The sequence below is a fragment of the Aulostomus chinensis genome, chromosome 5 (genome assembly GCF_037954235.1).
Source record: "Aulostomus chinensis isolate RoL2024-O1b breed Wild chromosome 5, RoL_Achi_v1.0, whole genome shotgun sequence".
NCBI lineage: Eukaryota > Metazoa > Chordata > Actinopteri > Syngnathiformes > Aulostomidae > Aulostomus > Aulostomus chinensis.
In genome coordinates this window covers 2,816,208-2,842,309 of record NC_141324.1, presented here as the reverse complement: position 1 = coordinate 2,842,309, position 26,102 = coordinate 2,816,208, and the positions used below count along the sequence as shown (strand labels likewise).

General features: G+C 42.9%; 2 long non-coding RNA genes across 2 annotated transcripts; both read right to left on the bottom strand.

The window, feature by feature from the left end:
* Window positions 1–18,671: 18,671 nt before the first annotated feature.
* Window positions 18,672–20,394, bottom strand: LOC147260891 (uncharacterized). Its single transcript, XR_015116022.1, has 3 exons — window positions 20,319–20,394; window positions 19,059–19,409; window positions 18,672–18,953 (listed from the first exon to the last, which is right to left on the bottom strand). It is a non-coding gene; the product is annotated as an uncharacterized LOC147260891 (long non-coding RNA).
* Window positions 20,395–22,608: 2,214 nt separating this feature from the next.
* Window positions 22,609–25,051, bottom strand: LOC147260890 (uncharacterized). The gene is made up of 4 exons (XR_015116021.1): window positions 24,476–25,051; window positions 23,252–23,423; window positions 22,922–23,047; window positions 22,609–22,759 (listed from the first exon to the last, which is right to left on the bottom strand). It is a non-coding gene; the product is annotated as an uncharacterized LOC147260890 (long non-coding RNA).
* Between the last annotated feature and the right edge of the window lie 1,051 nt (window positions 25,052–26,102).

The following is a 26,102-nucleotide window of genomic DNA, read 5'->3' as shown; positions in this document are numbered from 1 at the left end:
GGTGAGGGTCAAAAAATCTCTCTTGATGGCTCCACCCACCTCAGGGTGAGGGTCAAAAAATCTCTCTTGATGGCTCCACCCACCTCAGGGTGAGGGTCAAAAAATCTCTCTTGATGGCTCCACCCACCTCAGGGTGAGGGTCAAAAAATCTCTCTTGATGGATGCCCCCACCTCAGGGTGAGGGTCAAAAAATCTCTCTTGATGGCTCCCCCCACCTCAGGGTGAGGGTGAGGGTCGAAAAATCTGTCTCGATGGCTACCCCCACCTCAGGGTGAGGGTGAGTGTCAAAAAATCTCTCTCGATGGCTCCCCCACCTCAGGGTGAGGGTCAAAAAAATCTCTCTTGATGGCTCCACCCACCTCAGGGTGAGGGTGAGGGTCAAAAAATCTCTCTGGATGACTCCCCCCACCTCAGGGTGAGGGTAAAAAAAATCTCTCTTTATGGCTCCACCCACCTCAGGGTGAGGGTCAAAAAATCTCTCTCGATGGCTCCCCCCACCTCAGGGTGAGGGTCAAAAAATCTCTCTCGATGGCTCCACCCACCTCAGGGTGAGGGTTAGAGTCAAAAAATCTCTTTCGATGGCTCCCCCCCATCAGGGTTAGGGTTAGGGTCAAAAAATCTCTCTCGATGGCTCCACCCAGCTCAGGGTGAGGGTCAAAAAATCTCTCTTGATGGCTCCACCCACCTCAGGGTGAGGGTCAAAAAATCTCTCTTGATGGCTCCACCCACCTCAGGGTGAAGGTCAAAAAATCTCTCTCGACGGCTCCCCCCACCTCAGGGTTAGGGTCAAAAAATCTCTCTCAATGGCTCCACCCACCTCAGGGTGAGGGTCAAAAAATCTCTCTGGATGGCTCCACCCACCTCAGGGTGAAGGTCAAAAAATCTCTCTGGATGGCTCCACCCACCTCAGGGTGAGGGTCAAAAAATCTCTCTGGATGGCTCCACCCACCTCAGGGTGAGGGTCAAAAAATCTCTCTGGATGGCTCCACCCACCTCAGGGTGAGGGTCAAAAAATCTCTCTGGATGGCTCCACCCACCTCAGGGTGAGGGTCAAAAAATCTCTCTGGATGGCTCCACCCACCTCAGGGTGAGGGTCAAAAAATCTCTCTGGATGGCTCCACCCACCTCAGGGTGAGGGTCAAAAAATCTCTCTGGATGGCTCCACCCACCTCAGGGTGAAGGTCAAAAAATCTCTCTGGATGGCTCCACCCACTCGTTCATCTACTCACTGACCAAAATGCAGTCTAATTCCAGTAAATTTGTGCAGAAGAAATGGTCATTTGTGCTGCTTCTTTGTTCATTTATTTGGTTTAGTTGGTATTTTTGAACGTGTTCTCTTTCAATTCACATTTTGTCCATTACCTTCATCACCAGAGTCTCCATCTCATCACATGACTAAAGTCTGGGTTCTGTGTTGGTGGTAAAATACCCTTCCATGCCCCTCACTGGTCTGCACACAGAAAAGCATATTTGACTGGTTTCAGATCTCTTAGCTTGTTCTCTGTTCTCTGTCTCAAAGCAGCTGAGGCAGCTTTAACCACTCAACTCTAACCAACTCATTTGGAGAAACTCTCACTCCATCACTGTAGCATCATGTGGAGGATAGTAGCAACTCTTACCACATCACTGTCGCATCATTTTGAGATTTTTCAGAAACTCTCACCACATCAATGTAGCATCATTTTGAGATTTTAAGAAACTCTCACTACATCACTGTAGCATCATTTTGAGATTTTAAGAAACTCTCACCACATCACTGTAGCATCATTGTGAGGATAGTAGCAACTCTCACTACGTGACTGTAAGCATCATTTTAAGGTTTTAAGCAACTCTCACGACATCACCATAGCATCATTTTGAGGATAGTAACAAATCTCACTATGTGACTGTCAGCATAATTTTGAGATTTTTAGCAACTCTCACTACATCACTGTCGTGTCATTTTGAGATTGTAAGCAACTCTCACCACATCACTGTAGCATCATTTGGAGGTTTTTAGCAACTCTTACTACAACACTGTAGCATCATTTTAAGGATCGTAGCAACTCTCACTACATTACTGTAGCATCATTTTGAGGTTTTTAGCAACTCTTACTACATCACTTTAGCATCATTTTGAGATTTTTAGCAACTCTCACTACATCACTGGAGCATCATTTTGAGATTGTAAGCAACTCTCACTGCATGACTGTTGCATCATTTGGAGGTTTTTAGCAACTCTTACTACAACACTGTAGCATCATTTTAAGGATCGTAGCAACTCTCACCACATCACTGTAGCATCATTCTGAGATTTTAAGCAACTCTCACTACGTGACTGTAAGCATCATTTTAAGGTTTTAAGCAACTCTCACTACATCACTGTTGCATCATTTGGAGGTTTTTAGCAACTCTTACTACAACACTGTAGCATCATTTTGAGGATAGTAACAAATCTCACTATGTGACTGTCAGCATAATTTTGAGATTTTTAGCAACTCTCACAACATCACTGTCGCATCATTTTGAGATTTTTAGCAACTCTTACTCCATCACTGGAGCATCATTTTGAGGTTTTTCGCAATTCTCACCACATCACTGTCGGCATCATTTTGAGATTGTACACAACTCTCACTACATCACTGTAGCATCATTTGGAGGAACTCTCACTCCATCACTGTAGCATCATTTAGAGGATAGTAGCAACTCTTACCACATCACTGTCGCATCATTTTGAGATTTTTCAGAAACTCTCACCACATCACTGTCGCATCATTTTGAGAAACTCTCACTCCATCACTGTAGCATCATTTGGAGGATAGTAGCAACTCTAACCACATCACTGTCACATCATTTTAAGGTTTGAAGCAACTCTGACTGCATCACTGGAGTATCAATTTGACGTTCGGAGCAACTCTCACTACATCACTGTAGCATCATTTGGAGGATAGTAGCAACTCTCACCACATCACTGTCGCATCATTTTTAGATTGTAAGCAACTCTCACGACGTCACTGGAGCATCATTTTGAGGGTAGTAGCAACTTTCACTACATCACTGTCATATCATTTTGAGATTGCAAGCAACTCTCACTACATCACTGTAGCATCATTTTTGAGATTTTTAGCAACTCTCACTACATCTCTGTAGCATCATTGTGAGGTTAGTAGCAACTCTCACGACGTCACTGGAGCATCATTTTGAGGATAGTAGCAACTTTCACTACATCACTGTCATATCATTTTGAGATTGCAAGCAACTCTCACTACATCACTGTAGCATCATTTTTGAGATTTTTAGCAACTCTCACTACATCTCTGTAGCATCATTGTGAGGATAGTAGCAACTCTCACTACGTGACTGTCAGCATCATTTTAAGGTTTTAAGCAACTCTCACTACGTCACTGGAGCATCATTTTGAGGATAGTAGCAACTCTCACTAGATCACTGTCGCATCATTTGGAGGATAGTAGCAACTCTCACTACATGACTGTCAGCATCATTTTAAGGTTTTAAGCAACTCTCACTACATCTCTGTAGCATCATTGTGAGGATAGTAGCAACTCTCACTACGTGACTGTCAGCATCATTTTAAGGTTTTAAGCAACTCTCACTACGTCACTGGAGCATCATTTTGAGGATAGTAGCAACTCTCACTAGATCACTGTCGCATCATTTGGAGGATAGTAGCAACTCTCACTACATGACTGTCAGCATCATTTTAAGGTTTTAAGCAACTCTCACTACATCACTGTAGCATCATTTTTGAGATTTTTAGCAACTCTCACTACATCTCTGTAGCATCATTGTGAGGATAGTAGCAACTCTCACTACGTGACTGTCAGCATCCTTTTAAGGTTTTAAGTAACTCTCACGACATCACAATAGCATCATTTTGAGATTTTTAGCAACTGTCACTACATGACTGTAGCATCATTTGGAGGATAGTAGCAACTCTCACTACATTACTGGGAACTCTTACGACATCACTGGAGCATCATTTTGATGTTTTGAGCAACTCTCACTACATTACTGTAGCATTATTTTGAGGATCGTAGCAACTCTCACGACATTACAGTAGCATCATTTTGAGGTTCGTAGCAACTCTCGCTACATTACTGTAGCATCATTTTGAGGTTCGTAGCAACTCTCACGACATTACTTTAGCATCATTTTGAGCATGGTAGCAACTCCCATTACATCACTGTAGCATCATTTGGAGGATCGTTGCAACTCTCACTACATCACTGTCGCATCATTTTGAAATTCGTAACAACTCTCACTACATGACTGTCAGCATCATTTTGAGGTTCGTAGCAACTCTCACTACATCACTGTGGAATCATTTTGAGGTTTTTAGCAGCTCTCACTACATCACTGTAGCATCATTTTGAGATTTTAAGCAACTCTTACAACAACACTGTAGCATCATTTTGAGGATAGCAGCAACTCTCACTGCATCACTGGAACATCATTTGGAGGATAGTAGCAACTCTCACTACATCACTGTAGCATCATTTTGAGGTTTTTAGCAACTTAATACATTACTTTAGCATCATTTTTAGGATCGTAGCAACTCTCTCTACATTACTGTAGCATCATTTCTTAGGTTTGTAGCAACTCTTACTACATCACTGGAGCATAATTTTGAGGTTTTCCGCAATTCTCACCACATCACTGTCGGCATCATTTTGAGATTGTTAGCAACCCTTACTCCATCACTGGAGCATCATTTTGAGGTTTTTCGCAATTCTCACCACATCACTGTCGGCATCATTTTGAGATTGTACGCAACTCTCACTACATCACTGTAGCATCATTTGGAGGAACTCTCACTCCATCACTGTAGCATCATGTGGAGGATCGTAGCAACTCTTACCACATCACTGTCGCATCATTTTGAGATTTTTCAGAAACTCTCACCACATCACTGTCGCATCATTTTGAGAAACTCTCACTCCATCACTGTAGCATCATTTGGAGGATAGTAGCAACTCTAACCACATCACTGTCACATCATTTTAAGGTTTGAAGCAACTCTGACTGCATCACTGGAGTATCAATTTGAGGTTCGGAGCAACTCTCACTACATCACTGTAGCATCATTTGGAGGATAGTAGCAACTCTCACCACATCACTGTCGCATCATTTTTAGATTGTAAGCAACTCTCACGACGTCACTGGAGCATCATTTGGAGGATAGTAGCAACTCTCACCACATCACTGTCGCATCATTTTGAGATTGCAAGCAACTCTCACTACATCACTGTCGCATCATTTTTGAGATTTTTAGCAACTCTCACTACATCTCTGTAGCATCATTGTGAGGATAGTAGCAACTCTCACTACGTGACTGTCAGCATCATTTTAAGGTTTTAAGCAACTCTCACGACATCACAATAGCATCATTTTGAGATTTTTAGCAACTCTCACTACATGACTGTAGCATCATTTGGAGGATAGTAGCAACTCTCATTACATTACTAGGAACTCTTACGACATCACTGGAGCATCATTTTGATGTTTTGAGCAACTCTCACTACATTACTGTAGCATTATTTTGAGGATCGTAGCAACTCTCACGACGTTACAGTCGCATCATTTTGAGGTTCGTAGCAACTCTCGCTACATTACTGTAGCATCATTTTGAGGTTCGTAGCAACTCTCACGACATTACTTTAGCATCATTTTGAGCATGGTAGCAACTCCCATTACATCACTGTAGCATCATTTTGAGGTTAGAAGCAACTCTTACCATATCACTGTAGCATAATTTTGAGATTTGTAGCATTTCTCACTACATCACTGGAGCATCATTTCTTAGGTTAGTAGCAACTCTCTCCACATCACTGAAGCATCATTTCTTATGTTTGTAGCAACTCTCATGACATCACTTTCGCATCATTTCTTCGGTTCGTAGCAACTCTCAGTACAACACTGTAGCATCATTTTTAGGTTCGTAGCAACTCTCACTACATGACTGTCAGCATCATTTTGAGGTTCGTTGCAACTCTCACCAAATCACTGTCAGCATCATTTTGAGGTTTTTCGCAACTCTCACTACATTACTGTAGCGTCATTTTGAGGATCGTAGCAACTCTCACGACATTACAGTAGCATCATTTTGAGGTTCGTAGCAACTCTCGCTACATTACTGTTGCATCATTTTGAGCATGGTAGCAACTCCCATTACATCACTGTAGCATCATTTTGAGGTTAGAAGCAACTCTTACTACATCACTGTAGCATAATTTTGAGATTCGTAGCATTTCTCACTACATCACTGGAGCATCATTTCTTAGGTTAGTCGCAACTCTCTCCACATCACTGAAGCATCATTTCTTATGTTTGTTGCAACTCTCATGACATCACTTTCGCATCATTTCTTCGGTTCGTAGCAACTCAAATTACATCACTTTCACATCATTTTGAAATTAGAAGCAACTCTCATGACATCACTTTAGCATCATTTTGAGGTTCGTAGCAACTCTCACTACATCACTGTAGCATCATTTTGAGATTTTTAGCAACTCTTTCTACATTATTTTCAGCATTATTTTTAGGTCCGGAGCAACTCTCATTACAGCACTGTCAGCATCATTTTGAGCATAGTAGCAACTCTCACTACATCACTGTAGCATCATTTTGAGCATAGTAGCAACTCTCACCACATCACTGAAGCATAATTTCTTAGGTTCGTAGCAACTCTTATTCCATCACTTTCGCATCTTTTTGAAATTAGTAGCAACTCTCATTACATCACTGTCAGCATCATTTTAGCATAGTAGCAACTCTCAGTACAACACTGCAGCATCATTTTGATATTGTTAGCAACTCTCAGTACAACACTGTAGCATCATTTTTAGGTTAGTAGCAACTCTCACTACATGACTGTCAGCATCATTTTGAGGTTCGTTGCAACTCTCACCAAATCACTGTCAGCATCATTTTGAGGTTTTTCGCAACTCTCACTACATCACTGGAGCGTCATTTTGAGGTTTGTAGCAACTCTTTCTACATTATTTTCAGCATTATTTTGAGGTTCGTAGCAACTCTCACCACATCACTGTAGCATAATTTTGAGGTTAGTAGCAACTCTCACTACATCACTTTCAGCATCATTTTAGCATAGGAGCAACTCTGACCACATCACTGTCGCATCATTTCTGAGGTTAGTAGCAACTGTAATTACATCACTTTAGCATTATTTTGACATTAGTAGCAACTCTCACTACATTACTGTAGCATCATTTTTATGTTTTAAGCAACTCTCACTGCATCACTGGAGCATCGTTTCTGAGGTTAGTAGCAACTCTCATTATATCACTTTAGCATCATTTTGACATTAGTAGCAACTCTCATTACATTACTTTAACATCATTTTGAGATGATTAGCAACTCTCATATTCACTGTAATCATCATTTTGAGTGGAGTCGCAACTCTCACTACATGACTGTAGCATCATTTCTTAGGTTTGTAGCAACTCTCATTCCATCACTGTCATATTATTTTGAGGTTCGGAGCAACTCTCACCACATTACTGTAGCATCATTTCTTCGGTGAGAAGAAACTCTCATTCCATCACTTTAGCATCATTTTGAGATTACTAGCAACTCTCACTACATCACTGTAGCATCATTTTGAGGTTAGTAGCAATCTCATAACATCACTGTAGCATCATTTTGAGATTAGTAGCAACTCTCACTACATCACTGTAGCATCATTTCTGAGGTTAGTAGCAACTCTCACCATATTACTGTCGCATCATTTCTGAGGTGAGAAGAAACTCTCATTCCATCACTTTAGCATCATTTTGAGATTACTAGCAACTCTCACTACATCACTGTAGCATCATTTCTTAGGTTAGTAGCAATCTCATAACATCACTGTAGCATCATTTTGAGATTAGTAGCAACTCTCATTACATCACTTTAGCATCATTTTGAGGTTAGTAGCAACTCTCACCACATCACGGGAGCATCATTTTGAGGTTAGTAGCAACTCTCATGACATCACTTTAGCATCATTTTGAAATTAGTAGCAACTCTCACTACATCTCTGTAGCATCATTTTGAAATTAGTAGCAACTCTCATTACATCACTGTAGCATCATTTTGAAATTAGTAGCAACTCTCACTACATTACTGTCGCATCATTTCTGAGGTCAGTAGCAACTCTCATGACATCACTTTAGCATCATTTTGAAATTAGTAGCAACTCTCACTACATCTCTGTAGCATCATTTTGAAATTAGTAGCAACTCTCATTACATCACTTTAGCATCATTTTGAAATTAGTAGCAACTCTCATTACATCACTGTCGCATCATTTTGAAATTAGTAGCAACTCTCACTACATCACTGTAGCATCATTTTGAAATTAGCAGCAACTCTCACTACAATACTGTAGCATCATTTTGAAATTAGTAGAAACTCTCATTTCATTACTGTAGCATCATTTTGAGGTTAGTAGCAACTCTTACCACATCACGGTAGCATCATTTCTTAGGTTAGTAGCAACTCTCATGACATCACTTTAGCATCATTTTGAAATTAGTAGCAACTCTCACTACATCACTGTAGCATCATTTCTGAGGTTAGTAGCAACTCTCATTATATCACTTTTGCATCATTTTGAAATTAGAAGCAACTCTCACTACATCACTTTAGCATCATTTTGACATGAGTAGCAACTCTCACTACATTACTGTAGCATCATTTTTATGTTTTAAGCAACTCTCACTGCATCACTGGAGCATCGTTTCTGAGGTTAGTAGCAACTCTCATTATATCACTTTAGCATCATTTTGACATTAGTAGCAACTCTCATTACATTACTTTAACATCATTTTGAGATGATTAGCAACTCTCATATTCACTGTAATCATCATTTTGAGTGGAGTCGCAACTCTCACTGCATGACTGTAGCATCATTTCTTAGGTTTGTAGCAACTCTCATTCCATCACTGTCACATTATTTTGAGGTTCGGAGCAACTCTCACCACATTACTGTAGCATCATTTCTTAGGTTTGTAGCAACTCTCATTCCATCACTGTCACATCATTTTGAGGTTCGGAGCAACTCTCACCACATTACTGTAGCATCATTTCTTCGGTGAGAAGAAACTCTCATTCCATCACTTTAGCATCATTTTGAGATTACTAGCAACTCTCACTACATCACTGTAGCATCATTTCTTAGGTTAGTAGCAACTCTCACTACATCACTGTAGCATCATTTTGAGATTAGTAGCAACTCTCACTACATCACTGTAGCATCATTTCTGAGGTTAGTAGCAACTCTCACTACATCACTGTAGCATCATTTTGAGATTAGTAGCAACTCTCACTACATCACTGTAGCATCATTTCTGAGGTTAGTAGCAACTCTCACTACATCACTGTAGCATCATTTTGAGATTAGTAGCAACTCTCACTACATCACTGTAGCATCATTTCTGAGGTTAGTAGCAACTCTCATTATATCACTTTTGCATCATTTTGAAATTAGAAGCAACTCTCACTACATCACTGTAGCATCATTTTGACATGAGTAGCAACTCTAATTACATCAATGTAGCATCATTTTAAGGTTTTAAGCAACTCTCACTACATCACTTTAGCATCATTTTGAGATTAGTAGCAACTCTCACTACATTACTGTCAACATCATTTTTAGGTTAGCAACTCTCACGACATGACTCATTACTCATGTCATTACTGTTGCATCACTTCTCAGGTTAGTAGCAACTCTCATTACATCACTGTCGCATCATTTTGAGATTTTTGGCAACTCTCACAACATCACTGTAGCATCATTTGGAGGATCGTAGCAACTCTCACTACATCACTGTCGCATCATTTCTTGGGTTTGTAGCAACTCTCACTACATTACTGTAGCATCATTTGGAGGATCGTAGCAACTCTCACTACATCACTGTCGCATCATTTCTTAGGTTAGTAGCAACATTCATCACAATACTTCATTTTGAAATTAGTAGCAACTCTCACTACATCAATGTAGCTACCATAATACCATAATAATACCATACATAGTAGTTACCAGAAATGAGAGCAGAGTTCAATTTCAATATAAAAGCGGGAGCCAGGAGACAAGACAGACACAAGGCCAACCAAGAACACCGCTAGGGCATGGACGTGACATTGCCGTCTGGGGAGGGAAGGGACAAAGGTTCTTCTTGAGATTTGTCTTCAGTGTTTCACTTTTTTTCCGATATTGGGGTGCTAACCTCAGAACTGGAAGGCTCCCCCGCAGTTTTTGTGAAATAAGACTTCACCTTTATGAAGGGGTGAGTCACATGGACTCTTAGGGAGCTGAGAACAGAAACGGTACCTGTCCTTCACGTGTGTGTGTGTGTGTGTGTGTGTGAGTGTGTGTGTGTGAGTGTGTGTGAGTGTGTGTGTGTGTAAAACACATACTGACACACATTAAAATACCCATTCATGGGTTTTTATGAAGTTGATGGGAGGCCGTGCATTGTTTGACAATGACAGAGTCAGAGAAGGCAATCCTGGTTCAAATTAATCTAACATGACACAAAACCTGACCGCTCTGGGGGGTTCATCTCTCACCTGACACAGTTGGTCACCCCCCCCCCCCCCCCCATCAAACCTGTCACCATCAGAGGAAAGCTTCCAAGCTCACCTTTCCAGCAATAATCAGCTGCTGTCACCAACTAAGAGCGGTCAACATTTGCCACACTGGAGCCCGTTCACTACGGCTGGAATGAGGTGTTCCTGCAGCAACGTTAGCACCCCTGTTCATTCCCTGTAAATGTGGACCTCCGGAAACTTTCCCAGCTCCCCCAACTGTGGCAAGAGGCCCTCCAGTGTTAAGGGTGACACCTCCAGCCTCAGGAGTACCTTTTACATGCAGCATCCCAGTTCTCACCTTCCACCACACCACATCATTCCTACCTAAAGTCCTTCATGGGACCTCCATTTCAGGGGAAAGCGCGTTGCCATGTGGTGAGAGGATCCTTTCTTGATGCACCTGTCAGTGAGTTCCCACCACTTTCAGAGACTTGAAAAGGTGCTGGTCAAGAAACACCATCTTGAAAAAAGAGAAACATCACTTTCTAAGAGAGTTTGTTGACAGGATTGAAGGCAGTTTGATGAGTGTCATAGGGGGAAAGGAGGGTTCCCCAGCTGAACCACCAGCATGGTGTCTGCACCTCATGGAGATCCTGGGTCCTGGTCCAGGCAATGACAAGCAGCCTGAGAAAAGAAGGTAGAGAACCTGGGAGCTGGAGAAGCAGAGGGACTCTGGAGCACACGCAGGTCTCTGGTTCTGTCTGTTGGAGACTGTATTTTAGAACTGATAGAACCAGAACCATAGAAGGATAAATCAGTGAGTCATTAGGAGGATCAAAGAGGACAGAGAACGTAGTGAAATGAAGGAAGAACATTTATTTGAGTACATAAACATTTGTCAATATTAAAAACACACATTAAACAGTTACATCACCAATTCAACATGATATTAGAAATTAGGAGTAAAAATGTGCTCATTAGTTCAAAACAAACAACTAAAAGTGCTTTTAAATGAAAGGATCAATAAAACAAACGACTAAAGGCACTTTCACAACAAAAGATCAAAAGAAAAACCCAACAAAATTGGTTGGGAAGGAGGGCAAAGACCTGTCTGAGGAGGAGAAAGGGGGTGCACAGTCCTTCAGTTCTTGGGACCCCACTTCTCCCCAGCACCTTGAACTCCCTGAAAATCCCTGCTATTGAACTGTAATCCTGTTTTGATGTGTTTCTGCAATGCTGCCTGCAGTGACACTGGAAGGAACCCTTAGGATTCATCCATGTCCTGGTCACAAGCCATGCCTACAAATCCAGCAGGGAGGTGCAAAGGTGCGGCCGTTAAGTGGGTTGGGATCACACGCTGCTTCCTCAGTGGGGGTTGGGTTTGGGTTAGGAGAATGGGTGGTGGACCACCCTTTCCCTGTTTCCACACATGTCTCCTGGTAGCCTGGTCTGGCCTGGAAACAAGTGGACACCATCAGGGCCACAGAACTCCATCACAGCCAGAGCTGGGGGCCTGGTCCACCACCCGAAGCTGGTGGGAGTTCTGTTGGACAAAGATAGTGAAGGTGAGCTGTTACCCTTTTGGATCCTGGCTCTTGGAGTGTTGCTCTCTACAACTGAGGCAGGGCCTCAGCACCGTGTGGCACGGCAGCTACAGGCTGCTGAACAGAAGGCTCAGCGGGGGGGGGGGGGGGGTCAAGGCAGCACAGAGAACTGTGGGTAGCAGTCCTCCCTCCACCTGGGACCTCTACACCTCACGATGCAACACTTTAAAAATGGGATGCTGTTTTTGTTGTCTGCCCCTAAAGCCACTAAATAAATAGTACTTTCAAAACAGGACATGGACAGAGCAGCCACTCACTACCGCTCAGAAGTGAGGACACCCTCTTCTTCAGTGGTGTCCTTTATTTGGACTACCTTCTACTTTGGAGATTCATACTGAAGACATCAAATATATCAAACAAGATACATGGAGTCATGGAGTAGAGCCAAGAATTGTTTAGAACTGGAACAGGTTTGATATTCTAGCTCCTCAAAGTGCCCTCCCTCTACTCGTCCTTCTCTCAGGGAGCTTCATGATGTCATCACCTGAAAAGGTTCCCCTCTCAGGTTCACCTTGTCAGGTTCCTTGGTGGAACTTCCTACCTTCTTCCTGGGGTGGAGCATCAGTGGAGCTGAGCAGAAGTCAGGTTTGTCCCCAGCTGACAGCTCCCTTTACCAACTGGTAGAATTCCTGTCATGGCAGGAACCAGCAGCTCAGTAGAGAGGAACCACCATCCATCAGTCCTCTCAGACCTGAAGGTCAGGCGCTGTGGAAAACTGAGAAATCTTTGAATGTGTCCACGAGTGCAGTCGCAAAAACCAGGAGCTGCAACGAAACCGGCTCAGGTGAGGACCAGATCCAAGTCAGATTCCTAATGATGTCATCAGGGGGCTTTCCCAGTGTATTTGATCCTAGAATTCTGTCTTTGATCTCAGGACACATCAAAGAAACTGAATTCTGGCGAGTGTGTGAGAGCCTTCCAGGCTGGGCTAGAAAACCCACCTCAACCTTGTGTGCTCCAGAGGAGAAATCCCAAGCCTGTGTTGTAGCAGCAGGTAGAGCCATCAGTCCACCACCATGAAGCCCCACTTTGTCAAGGACCCTGCACATTGGAGACCTTTGGTTCCACCGCCGTGGCTTTGTGGACACAGAGAAGGAGAAGGGACGGTCTCTCCATGCAGGGATCCATGAGCCACATGGAGGCCTCTCCTCCCCTCTCCTCTCTCCTCTCCTCTCCTCGTCTCTCTCCTCTATTCTCCTCTCCTCTCTCTCTCCTCTCCTCCTCTCTCTCCTCCTCTCTCTCCTCTCCTCTACTCTCCTCTCTCTCCTCTCCTCTCTCTCTCTCTCTCCTCTCCTCTCTCTCTCCTCTCCTCTCTCCTCTCCTCTCCTCTCTCTCCTCTCCTCTCTCTCCTCTCTCTCCTCTCCTCTCCTCTCCTCTCTCTCCTCTCCTGTCCTCTCCTCTCTCTAGAGCCCAAATCAGGTCAAACCAGAACAGGTGTGGGAAGGCCTCTGTCAAGGTCAAAGGTCACTGGAGACCGTCCTCTCGGTGTCTACATTCAAAAACCCCAACTTCAGCAACTCTGTCCCTCAACCTAAACCAACACTGCTGATTCAGGAGCCCTCCAGCTCCTGGGCCCTGGTACATAGAGAGTTGAAACTCACAGGACCTGGTCCTAGTGGGGCCGAGACCACGTGGACAGGTTTTGGTGGATGGAGCCCCAAGGGTTCACTGAACAAGCCCATTCAGCACCAACACCTCCAGATGGTGTGAGGCTGGACAGGTCTAACGGCCTGGGTCTTTACTGCACTGTAAAAAAAGGGTCAAAAGTCTGGCAGCAGCGTTTCCAGACGGTACCGTCCAATTACAGTCATGAACTGTTCCACAAAATTCCATGGAAGAAACTGTAAAAATACCCAGCAGCTTTCCCAGTCCAAACTGATGAAATTACAGTCCATTTAGTGTTGAGAAATGTGCTTTCAACTGCAGGAAAACAGGCCCATCATGGAAAACACATGAAGAACAAGGACCTTTCAGGTTCTTCTCTCAGTTCAGGGCTCTTACTGGTTCTTTTATGAAACAAACCAGTCTATGAGCAGGAATTTCCCATTAGAAAAGTTCATTTGACAGTGGAAAAGCAAGCGGAGTCCATCAAAATAGCCCAGTTTAAGGTCCGTCACTGTCAAGTGAAGCTACTGAGTTGTTACTTTCTGGAACTGAGCCAACTTTCTACAGTGATTTCCTGTCAGATTCTGGTTTCTCCAAGTATAAAAACTACAACAATGTATCAACACAGAATCTGTGCTTTGAACAATAGAGGATTTCTGCATCTTGCCAGTATTAGTCCATCACTTTAGAGGACTGGAAGGGTCAAACATTCATTGGACAATGGAAAACCAAGCATCGTCCATCAAAATCCATGAACAACAGCTCCATTCAAACAGAAGCTCTGGAATTGGAGTGTGTTAAAGTGAAGTTCTGGAATGTTCCACTTCATCTACAGGGATTTCCCATTAAAGAACAGGTTTTACTACGTTCAGTGTTCCAACATGAACCTTCAAGGAAACACAAAGGTCTGTAAATGTGTGGCATTGAACAGTCGTTTCAGTGAATTGTGAACAAACATTTCTTGTTAAAAATGTTGAAAAAGCAGCAGAGTGTCAGAACAGGAAGTGACGCCACATTCAAGGCAACCTGGCAAAGTAGGAATGCAGCGTTGTTTTATACAACTGTCCGATGAAGTGTTGGACTGCCAAAACAGTGGTTTTGATGTGGAACAAAGGAACTGATGTAGAGATACTTGAAGGAAAGGTTCAGTATTTGAACTCTGGGCCCAAGCGTCATGTTGTCAGGGACTTTCTCCATTCTTAGAAACCACAGCTTTGCTCTGTCCCTGCTCCGCCTGTCCAGCAACACCAGGAAGGCCTAAAACTCTCCTCCAAGGGCAGAAGGTCTTTGAAAACTAAGACTCAACTCAACTTTATTCATAAAGCACTTTAAAAACAACCACAGCTGAAAACAAAGTGCTGTACATAAATAGTCATAAAACATAATAATCAAGTGAAGAACAATAAAAATACTAAAACAGGAGCAAAGTCTCATGCTGGGTCAAAAGCCAAGGAATAAAAATAGGTTTTAAGATTAGTTTTAAAAATGGACAGTGAAGAAGCCTGTCTGAGGTGCAAAGGCAGATCGTTCCATCATTTGGGAGCAGCAACAGAAAAGGCTCTGTCCCCTCTGAGCTTCCGCTTAGACCTCGGTATCTCCAGGAGCAGCTGGTCAGCTGACCTGAGGCACCGAGCAGGAGCACGAGGGTGAAGCAGCTCAGAGAGGTAAGGGGGGCCAGACCATTTAAGGATTTAAAAACAAATAAAAGAATCTTAAAATGAACCCTGAAGTGCACAGGCAGCCAGTGGAGGGAGGCCAGAACGATGGGCTCCTTCTTCCTGCTCCGGTTAAAAGTCGAGCAGCAGCATTTTGTACCAACTGGAGACGTGAGAGGGAGGACTGGCTGATTCCAAAGTAAAGAGCACTGCAATCATCAAGCCGAGAAGTGATGAAGGCATGAATCACAGTCTCAAAATGCTCTCCTGCAAGAAAGGGCTTCACTTTTGCTAACAGCCTCAGATGAAAGAAGCTGGACTTCACCACTGCACCTATTTGACGATCTAGTTTGAAATCCCTGTCCATCTTAAACCCAAGTTTGAAACATTTGGCTTCACATACAGAGCCAAGGGGCCCAAGTCAATAGGGGGAGGTTCACAGGAGCCACTGGGACCAAACACCATCACTTCAGTTTTCTTCTCGTTAAAATTGAAAAAGTTTAGGGCCATCCAGGCTTTAATGTCATCAAGACATAACAGAAGTGGCTTGATTGAGAGAGCATCTTTCTTCTTTAGTGGCACATCTATCTGACTGTCACCAGCATAGCAGTGAAAAGAGATGCCATGCTGATGAGAATGGAGCCCAGAGGAAGTACATACAATGAAAAAAGGAGAGGCCCTAAAATTGAGCCCTGTGGAACCCCAAATGACTGAGGAGCAGGGGAAGATTCAGAACCAGCAAAGCTTACACACAGAGTTCTGTCTGTCAGATAGGACCTAAACCACCGCAGAGCACTACCACAAATGCCCACTAGGTGCTGCAACCGAGATAATAAAATATTGTGATCCACTGTATCAAAGGCAGCAGTTTGGTCCAGCAGGACAAGAATCACATCATCTCCACAGTCGTTTGCCAGGAGGATGTCATTGAAGACCCTAAGCAGTGCTGACTCTGTGCTATGCAGAGTCTTAAAACCTGACTGGAAAACCTCCAGAATATCATGCTCATCCAGAAAAGACTTCAGTTGAGCAGACACAACTTTCTCCAAGACCTTAGAAATAAAAGGCAACTTAGAGATGGGCCTAAAGTTAGCCAATACAGTGCTGTCAAGGCCAGGTTTCGTAAGCAGTGGTTGCACTACTGCATGTTTAAAACTAATGGGGACAACACCAGAAGACAGACTGCTGTTACTAACGCCCAGAACTGACTGCCCCATACTGGGGAAAACCTCTTTTAAAAATGAGGAGGGACAGAATCATGAGGGGAACCTGATGGCTTCATGTGGCCAACCACATCTTTAAAAATGACAAAGTCACAGGCTCAAACTTATCGAACACAGCCGGGCAACGGACAGAAGCAGAGGGGTCAGCGGCAGGAGCTGAGATGAGAGCCCTCCTGATAACAACCTTGTCAATGAAAAAGTGCAGGAAGTCATTGCACATTTCAGTGGGTGCTTCCAGGCAGACAGGCTGTGGGGCATTCAGAGCAGAGTCAATGGTTTTAAATAGCACACGTGGGTTGTGGCGATCAGACACAATAATGTCTGACAAGTGTCCTCTCTTAGCCTCTTTAACAGTCTAAGACTGATGGTTGTTCAGTCACGACACTCAGGGCTACCACACCAGTGTGAGTGTGTTGTCTTGGAAAGCCAAGCCTTCTGTCAACAGTTGTGTGCTTCTTGAGAGGAACAGAGACACCAACACTACCTTCTTAGCTGCTGTTTGGTCCACAGGAACCTGCATTGTTTGTTGTTGTGGGAAATCATGTCCTAAAATGCCAGTTTGTTGTTTTTGAGATAACCTTTGACAACATTTGGACATGGAAGTGGGCAGGCAGACAAAAAGTGCCACAGCTGATGCCTTCCAGGAGGTGCAGAGATACCTGGCAGAGGGCAGTACTTCCAGGGCCCAGGATCCAGTGAGTTACTGGGCCAACCAAAAGACAATCTGTCCAAACCTCTACCAGCTGTCCCTACAATTTCTTTGCACTCCAGCCTCATCTGTGCCGTGTTTTCGACAGCTGGAGAAGTTTTATCAAAAAAACGTAACAGACTTAATTTTAAAATGTCAGAAAAACGAATTTTTTGAAATAAAAATTTGTAAAAGTCCTCAAGCGTCCTCATTACCAACATTTTCACTTAGATTTTCACATTAAGATACATCTTCACATTGTTTAAAGACATGGAATGATCCAATATGAACGCAAAGACTTCAATGACATTATTGTGTACACCAGGTCATCAAATCAGTGTCAGTTCAGTCTGTCAAGCCTGCAGGGAAGTTTAAAGTCCAGCAGGTGTCAGTATTCAGTGACACAGTATCAACACAGTGTGTCATTGTGTCGACACGCTTCATGACGCTTCATGACGCTTCATGACGCCTCATCCACCCATCACCAGTGTGGAGCGTTTGCTTGGTGAATTTAAAATGAAGACATTTGAATCAACTTGATGTCGTCCATAGTCCACTGATGCAGCGGTCATGTTCTCAATGTGTGTCACAAAGTGCATCTGTTGCTGTTGGCTGTTTAGTTGGAAACAAGAGTTTGAAAACAGCACACCAATTTGTTTCCTGATGTCGCAGAGGATTATGGGGAATGTAGTCTGATAGTGTGTGCTAGTCTGCAGGCATTCAATGAAGTGTCATCTAATTCAAAGGACTATGATGATGATGTATTGTTTCATAGTGTGTGGCTAATTTGGCTAATGCTTGACAACACCAACAATAATAATAACAATAACAATCATAATCATAACAATAATAATAACAATTACAATAATAATTATAATCCTAATAATAATAATAATCATAACAATAATCAGAATCATAATAACAATAATAACAATAATAATAGCAATAATAATAATAATGATAATAACAATAATCATCATCATCATCATCAGAATCATAATAACAATAATAACAATAATAATAGCAATAATAATAATAATAATGATAACAATCATCATCATCATCATCATCATAATCATAATCACAATAATAACAATAATAATAATAATAACAACAATCATAATCATAATAATATAGATCACAAAGTAGCTTAGACCAGGCCAAGCCTTATGTAGTGATCCTGGAAACATTGTTTCATGGATTTCTGATGATCATTCTGTCCATATTGCATGACTAGCCTCCTCCTTCATAGTCAAACTTGAATGCGATGGTGCGAATGTGTAAATTGTAAATAGAAAAGTATTGTTTACAAGTAAATTGGGCTCTGCATAATTAGCATAATTTTGCTCATGTTGAAGGGAAATGTAAATTATTCTTGGAACTGAAATATACCCTTTTATTTCCTTGTCCATCCTAGGACTCTTACCTGCTCCAAATTGGTCCCTTCAAAATAAATGGTCAAACCAAGAGGAATACCACTTGTGTATTCTTGAGCCCTTTCAAGTAGGGACGATTCATCAGAAAACTGGACAGTGGGGCTCCCCTGGCGATGACTGGTCTGCTGTCTCCCCGTCCCGGCTGAAAATCCAGTCTGTGTCAGTTTCAGGGACCTCTCTTCCTGCACTGCTTTACTGGGGAGCGCAGCCTGCTGACAAATGACTTGGTCATAACTTTATTCTTTGAAACCCTCTGAAGATCTGGAATCTTATTAAACAATTGCTTGGAATGTCAGATGTGTCAATCCACACACCTGTATCATAGAACCATTTGTTCAAGCCAGCGATGATGGACAGTGTGCTTCTGGAATGGAGGAAGAGAGGACTCTGTTCCACTGGAGAAGATGGTTGATAACAAATCTGCTTCATTCCTTCAGCTCCAATCTGAACACCTCCTTCCTCAGACACACTTTGGCATCATTGTGTGCGAGGATATTCCAGAGTTCACCATTAAACCAAAGAGCAACATCTTTGAAGATTTACTTCTCTCACGTGGAACTCCCAACATTTGATTTCTCGCTTGGTCACTGCCTTTGATTCCAGTAGACGCCAGTCCTCTCAGGGAGGCCTGGGCCAAAGAACTGGACGTCCCAGTGTCAGAGGCACTGTGGGAGGAAAGCCTGGTCAGTGTACAGGAATGTTCCATCGATTCGAGATACAGACTGATTCAATTCAAAGTCTTGCGTATACTTCATTTTTCCAAAATTGGGCTTAGTCAGATATTTGGATCTGTTTCTCCCACGTATGATGGATGTCGTAGTGCTGAAGGATCGATGGCACACTTCTTCTGGCACTGTCCTGTTCTCAGTAACTTCTGGTGGGATATATTGGATTGGTTTTCCAAACAAGACTGGAACTTTGCTGTATTTGGTTGCTCTGACAGGACGAGGACTCTTCCTCCTTTTCAAAAACAGGCTCTACAAGCAGGCATGGTTGCAGCTAAAGAATTCAAATTATTAAACTGGAGGGCTCCATGTTTCAAGAGGTGGCTTCAGGAAATGCTTTCTGTTGCTGAGATTGATAGGAAGTGTTTTTCTGTTGTCTTATGTATTATCTGTTCATGACACTTTGAACTCATGTGTACTTATAAGTCAAGCATATACATGATACAAGTTCACGTGGATCTAATAGTGAAAAGGTGGCACAAATCTTTGATAGATTCTTTGAGGGCACACGTTTTGAATTCATATCTTTGCTTCTGGGGGGACCTGAAACAACATTTTCAGATGGGGGTCGTGGCCAATTACACATCATTTTTGGTGTCCTTGTCATGGAATGGTTTGAGAACCCCTGACAGAAAGTTTTTTCAGAAAACAGGATTTAGAAGCCTTTTTTTTTAGAATCGGCTTCAGCTGTAAAAGGGTTAGTTATGTTTCATTTCAAGAGCCACACACCATTCCTGCGATGTCAGGAAGTCTTGGAAAGGTGGTGAATATTTCAGAGGACTTCACTGGATTGTGAACCATTGCTTGGCGATGGGTGAAGGTCTGTTTCATCTTCTCCTTCATGATTACCTCATCAGTTGTATGCTTCATCAGTGTAGCAACCCTTGGATCCCCAAAGAGAGTCTCGACTGATGCCTAAGGCGTCTTTTATTTTAGTGAGAGCAGCGTCGTCACGTTCACCAGAGCACCGTGAAAACTGTGTCAGAGTATACAAAACATAAAACAAACAAGTCACCATACAGTCTTCACAGTATGTTACGTTCCTTGCGGCAACACAAGGAATAACACAAACAGCCAAGTGGAAAATTATAAGTGCAAGAATTATTTATTTCACAAAGGGGTGATCAAAAGAACAAGAGTTGTGTACAAAGTGGGAGGGAAGGTAGGCCGTGAGGGGATTGTGCCAAACAAATTAACTTAACATATCAAAACAAGGCCTAACTGAAATCTTCCTGACACAAGAAACACAAGTAGCAAAAGGCCTGCCCGTCTAACTCATCAAGGTTGTCAAAAACGTACAAGGATGGCACCAACCCATAAACTAGTGTGGTATACAAAAGAAGACTACGTGATGTAAGGTGTGGGGTACCCCAATCTAACCTCAACCGACCACCTCCCACTTCCAAATAAGTTGATCTTACAAAGTGGTTTCTCAGAGTATGTTGCTCAGCAGGCCGCCAGAGAGAGAGAGAGACCCAGAACAAAGCAGGGGAGTGGCTGATAAAGAGGCCTCCCTGGAACCAGCCAGGTGGAGGGGCAACCAGGCTCCAATCAACTCTTCTCCCAGATGTCAGGTGGGAGGGCAGAACAGGAAGCAGCCAGCGTCCTCCTGGATCTTTCCTAAGAGCAGGAGAGGGAGGAGGGAAACAAAGAGAGGGAGAAACCATGCAGGGGCTCACCTGAGCCCGCTCTACATGTCACACATGGAACACAGTACAATCTTCATAATTTTGTCCATAATATTACAACATCAACCAAACATTCCTTCAAACAAAGTGTTCCATGCACACTGATCCAAACTCACAATGTTGCAATAATACAATGTTTCAAGATAAACAAACATACCTCACTGCGCTCACCAAGGATGCTTCAATACTTTTAATCTTTTCTTCTGTTTAAACAGGCGTCAATGTTCTTTTCTGTGCAAATGAAGCAGAAGTTACGCTGGAGCCTGGAGATCAAACCTTTGTGGCCCAGGCTCAAACAAAGCAGCCTCCTCATTACCAACTCCTGTTGGGTTACCTTTACCTGTCTCTCCCTCTTGTGGAGCTACGGTGTCACTCAGAGGACAAAATTCAATCCCCCAAATCCATACAACAGTCCTACACATACAGGAGTCACTCACAACTTCACCTACCAACTATTTTAAAACACACACACAAAAATAGAAGCATTAATTAATAACTTTGAGAGTTTATATTTGTTAATAAAATGGAATGTAAACAATACACATTTAGAATATTTCACTGAGATGAAACAAACACATGCAAGGACTAGTGTGGTCCTTTACAATCAGTGCGATGGCCTCATGACACTGGGTTTCTGTGGTTAGCTGCTTTTCCTCGCTGAAAGGGGTTCTGTCGCCAGCATCTGGACCACCTGGAAGTGTTGGAACCACACATACTGCTGCGACACTTTCCAGTTGCAGGATGCATCTAGATGTTTGCCCAAGACCCAAACTAGTGAAAACATAAGATCTACAATCTCACAGCATTGTGAGCTTGTAGATCAGCCAATGTCACTACTTTTTTAACACTTATTTTCTAATTTATGGAATTTTTTTTGGTTTATATTGTTTATAAATGAAATTACTTAAATCACAGCAGAGCCCCAGTCTTATTTGTCACCACTGGAGCAAAAAAGCATTCTTTGCACTGTTCACATAATAACTTTTTCTTCTTTTATTTTCTCCTTAAAATGAAAAAACACGCACCCTTCTTGAAGAACTGCTAAAATCAAGGTCAAAGGGTCTGACATCTGCAGTGCTGAACTAGGAGTCAAAGGCTCTGACATCTGCAGTGCTGAACTAGGAGTCAAAGGCTATGACATCTGCAGTGCTGAACTAGGAGTCAAAGGCTCTGACATCTGCAGTGCTGAACTAGGAGTCAAAGGCTCTGACATCTGCAGTGCTGAACTAGGAGTCAAAGGCTCTGACATCTGCAGTGCTGAACTAGGAGTCAAAGGCTCTGACATCTGCAGTGCAAAACTAGGAGTCAAAGGCTCTGACATCTGCAGTGCAAAACTAGGAGTCAAAGGCTCTGACATCTGCAGTGCTGAACTAGGAGTCAAAGGCTCTGACATCTGCAGTGCTGAACTAGGAGAAAGCTCAGAATCCAGAAATGTTCAATAATATGTTGTTTACAATGCACTCAACAGTCCTATTTTGAGCAATTACAGACTTGTTTTATCTACTTACATGGCCCAAATTGCCCTGGGGGTCTGCCAGATAAGGGAACAAGGCAGTGATGCCCATTGCACATTCCTCTTTGACACGCCTTGAAGGACTTGCCCTACAGGGTACACACACACACACACACACACACACACACACACACACAAGATACAAACAAAAGTATTGTTTCCTGATGCCTTCTGCAAAAAAAGGCTCTTGGTCTGCACCAATTAAAACAAAAAGTGTACATTGGGTGCTCATGTTCATCATGCCGTCATACCCATGTTCACTGGCCATGTGTGCCACCAGTATCTTCACCATGTCACGTCTCCGAGAATCTGTCAGACTTTTTGTCTGAGCATGCTCATTCATGATCCTCTCCCCTCCAGGTTTCTCCTTCAGAATCCTTTCAATCATCGAAGTGGGAGAAGGTAAACGACTATTCTGTCAATCTCAGGTTGCAACACGAAGGGGGCTGAGTCAAAATGACAATATGAAGGCACGAGAATAAGTGAGTGGCCACCATCCCCCCTTTACTTCAAAACTGGACATGGGCTTTTCCCCCTTATCAGAATCAGCATCTCGATTTCAAACAGTCATCAAGGCTCACCTGAGCGAGACGAGTCTGGTCAGCTCTGTTACTTCGGGCAGGACTTGGCTGCAAAATGATGACGTCATCAGAGTCCCCCTCGTTTTCCACACTGGAGCTGAGAAAGGAGCTTCTGGAGCTGGCAATGGAGTGGCTTGAGGGGCTTGCTGAATCTAGCAGTCCAGGTGTGATACTATCAGCAAGAGGGGATCATTTGCAACACGTAGAATGGAAAAAGATTATGTTCGATGAGGATGGATCCATGTTGCATTACATTGGGTGTTTTGAAACAAAGAGCATTTTGAAGTGCAAAAATACTTCACATTCTAGGTTAGCAAGGACTGTGTGCATTATATGACTCCGAGTAATAAGTGCCACACCTTCAGGATGTGAGCCTTGAGGTAAACGCACCTCAAGCACACCCAGGTGTGGTTTATTCACAAGAAACGTAAACGCCTACTCATCAACCTCAGTGTTCAGATCGTCATAGACTTTTAAATCCAAGATTGGAATTGCAAATTTCTTGGAAACTGCAGACAAAACAAGATTGCACAACATTGATGAATCTGACTGCAATGTATTTATTTTATTATTATTAAAGGCCATGCATCTGTGTCACTATAATTCAAACCACTTTAACCATTAACCCATTTTGGGCGGGAACACCTCTTGGTGTTTTAAGCATTATAGCGTCATGCTTTAACTGTTGAAAAATAGAAGATCTACAAGCGCAAAGTCTGCCCCCGAGTAGTGCACTATGAGCTTGCAGATCTGATATTTTTTCAAGAATCTTGAAAAGGTGCCTAAAATCTTTCACAGTCAACATTTGTAACACAAATCTTTGCTTCTGTCCCTGAAACAACAGATATTCAGATGGGGGTCTGCGGCCAAAGACATATAATTTTGGGGGATCCTTGACATGAAATATTGAGCGCCACTGATACAAAAACATAAGACTTTTTTGTTGTTCTTTTCAGAAAACTGTTTGAATATCAATATTAGCAGATATACAAGCTTGTAGTGCACCACTGAGTGCTGTTTTGTGAGCTCGTACAACTGCCATTTTTGAAAAAGCATTAAAATTTGTGCAAATATTTGTCTAAATATAATTTTTTAAAGCAAACATTTTCAACTCAAATCTTTCTCAGGGCCCCTGGAACAACATATTTATAGATGGGGGCTGCAGTCAAAATACACTATTTGGTAGATGACAATTCTATTCCATGTGCAATTTGTTTCACTCACCACACTCCAAAAATGAATTGAAGGTCAGTTGCCCTTCATAGCAAATGGACTTCTGCCTGTGGAGACACTTCACCCTGACAGCTTGCATCCTTTGAGGCAAATAAAGAGATACAATATAACACAAGTGGACTCTTGGTTGTGCAATAAAACCTCAAGAGTTAAAGATCTAGAAGGGTCAAGAGCTAAAGAATCTAGAAGGGTCAGTTTGGGTTAGCAACTCTCCATTTAGCTGGGGACCACCTGGAATTCGCTCAAGGACAACTGGGGGTCCCCGGACTACTTGTTGAAAACCACCGACATCGGGCACAACAGTTCAGGCATTGACTATATGATTTGACATTATATGATTCGAAAATTCAGCGTTTTGTAGATGTACGGCGGACGAGATATGAAGGACAAGCAAACCAAATCACTCTGTTCAGAGTCAAACACACGTGTCTCGGCGAGTGCGGCCACCATTAAAACGTCGAACAATTGTTCCGTCTCCTGTACGATGTCTACTTGTCTTGTTGCATAGTTTATCGATGTCAGTTTTTGTATGGATAGTTTTATGACCACAAAAAGCCTGCTCAGGGGCTGCAGATGGAAACGAGCTTCAGGGTTAATTCTGGACGATTCACATGAATGTGAAAACCGACATATTGATTTTTAATGTGAACCATCCCTCCCTTGTAAATACACGAATGAATATGCATGACATAGCCTTGCCAATACTGTTCCTAATAATTAGTAGTACTCCTGGTGCTAGCAAACATGCTAACGTCTGTGGGTAAGTAGCTGTGGCCAGCTGAAAAGTTGCAAATCAGTAACAAACATTGCTGTTTACTAAGTTAAACAATAATAGTCTGACCTGGTTTCTGATCCATCAAAGTGAGGAAAAATATGAAGTCCAATGTACGGTATTATTGTGGTCCCGTCTGCAGACTCTGCGAGTGCCGAGTAATGCCGATGCGGAGAAGTGCGGGCTGAGACAATGGCGCCTTTAGAATTCAAAAACCTGGACATAGTAGGCGGGGCCTTGCTGTATTACTCCAATAGAAATTCTTCTGGAAAATTGCTCTCACTCTATTGGTCACAGGAGATATTTATGACTCCAAATGAGTAGATACGACTACTGAAGAGGAAAATAATAACTCTAAAATAATTACTCTGGGAAAATTACTCCCCAGTTTTTCCTCTGGTCCAGGAGAGACCTGGTCTCTGCTACCAGTTCTAGTCAACACGTGGCAGCAGCGTTCTGGACCAGCTGGAGAGTCTTTAGGGACTTATTAGTCCAGCCTGGTAGGAGGGAGGAGCAGTAATCCAGCCTGGAAGTGACAAAAGCAGGGACTAGTTTTTCTGCATCTTCTTGAGCCAGGATGTGTCTGATCTTAGCGATGTTACGTAGATGGAAGAAGGCGTCCTGGAGATTTGTTGAATGTGGGAGTTGAAGGGTCCTGGTCAAAGAGAACTCCTAGGTTCCTTACAGTGGTGCTGGGGGCCAGGGTGGTGCCATCCAGGGTACCTGTCTCATCAGATCAGGTGGTCCTCAGGTGTTTGGGCCCAGCACCAGAACTTCAGTTGATCAGAGTTTAATAAAGGAAATGATGGTCCTCCATGTTTCCTGTCCTTCAGACAGGCCTCCAGT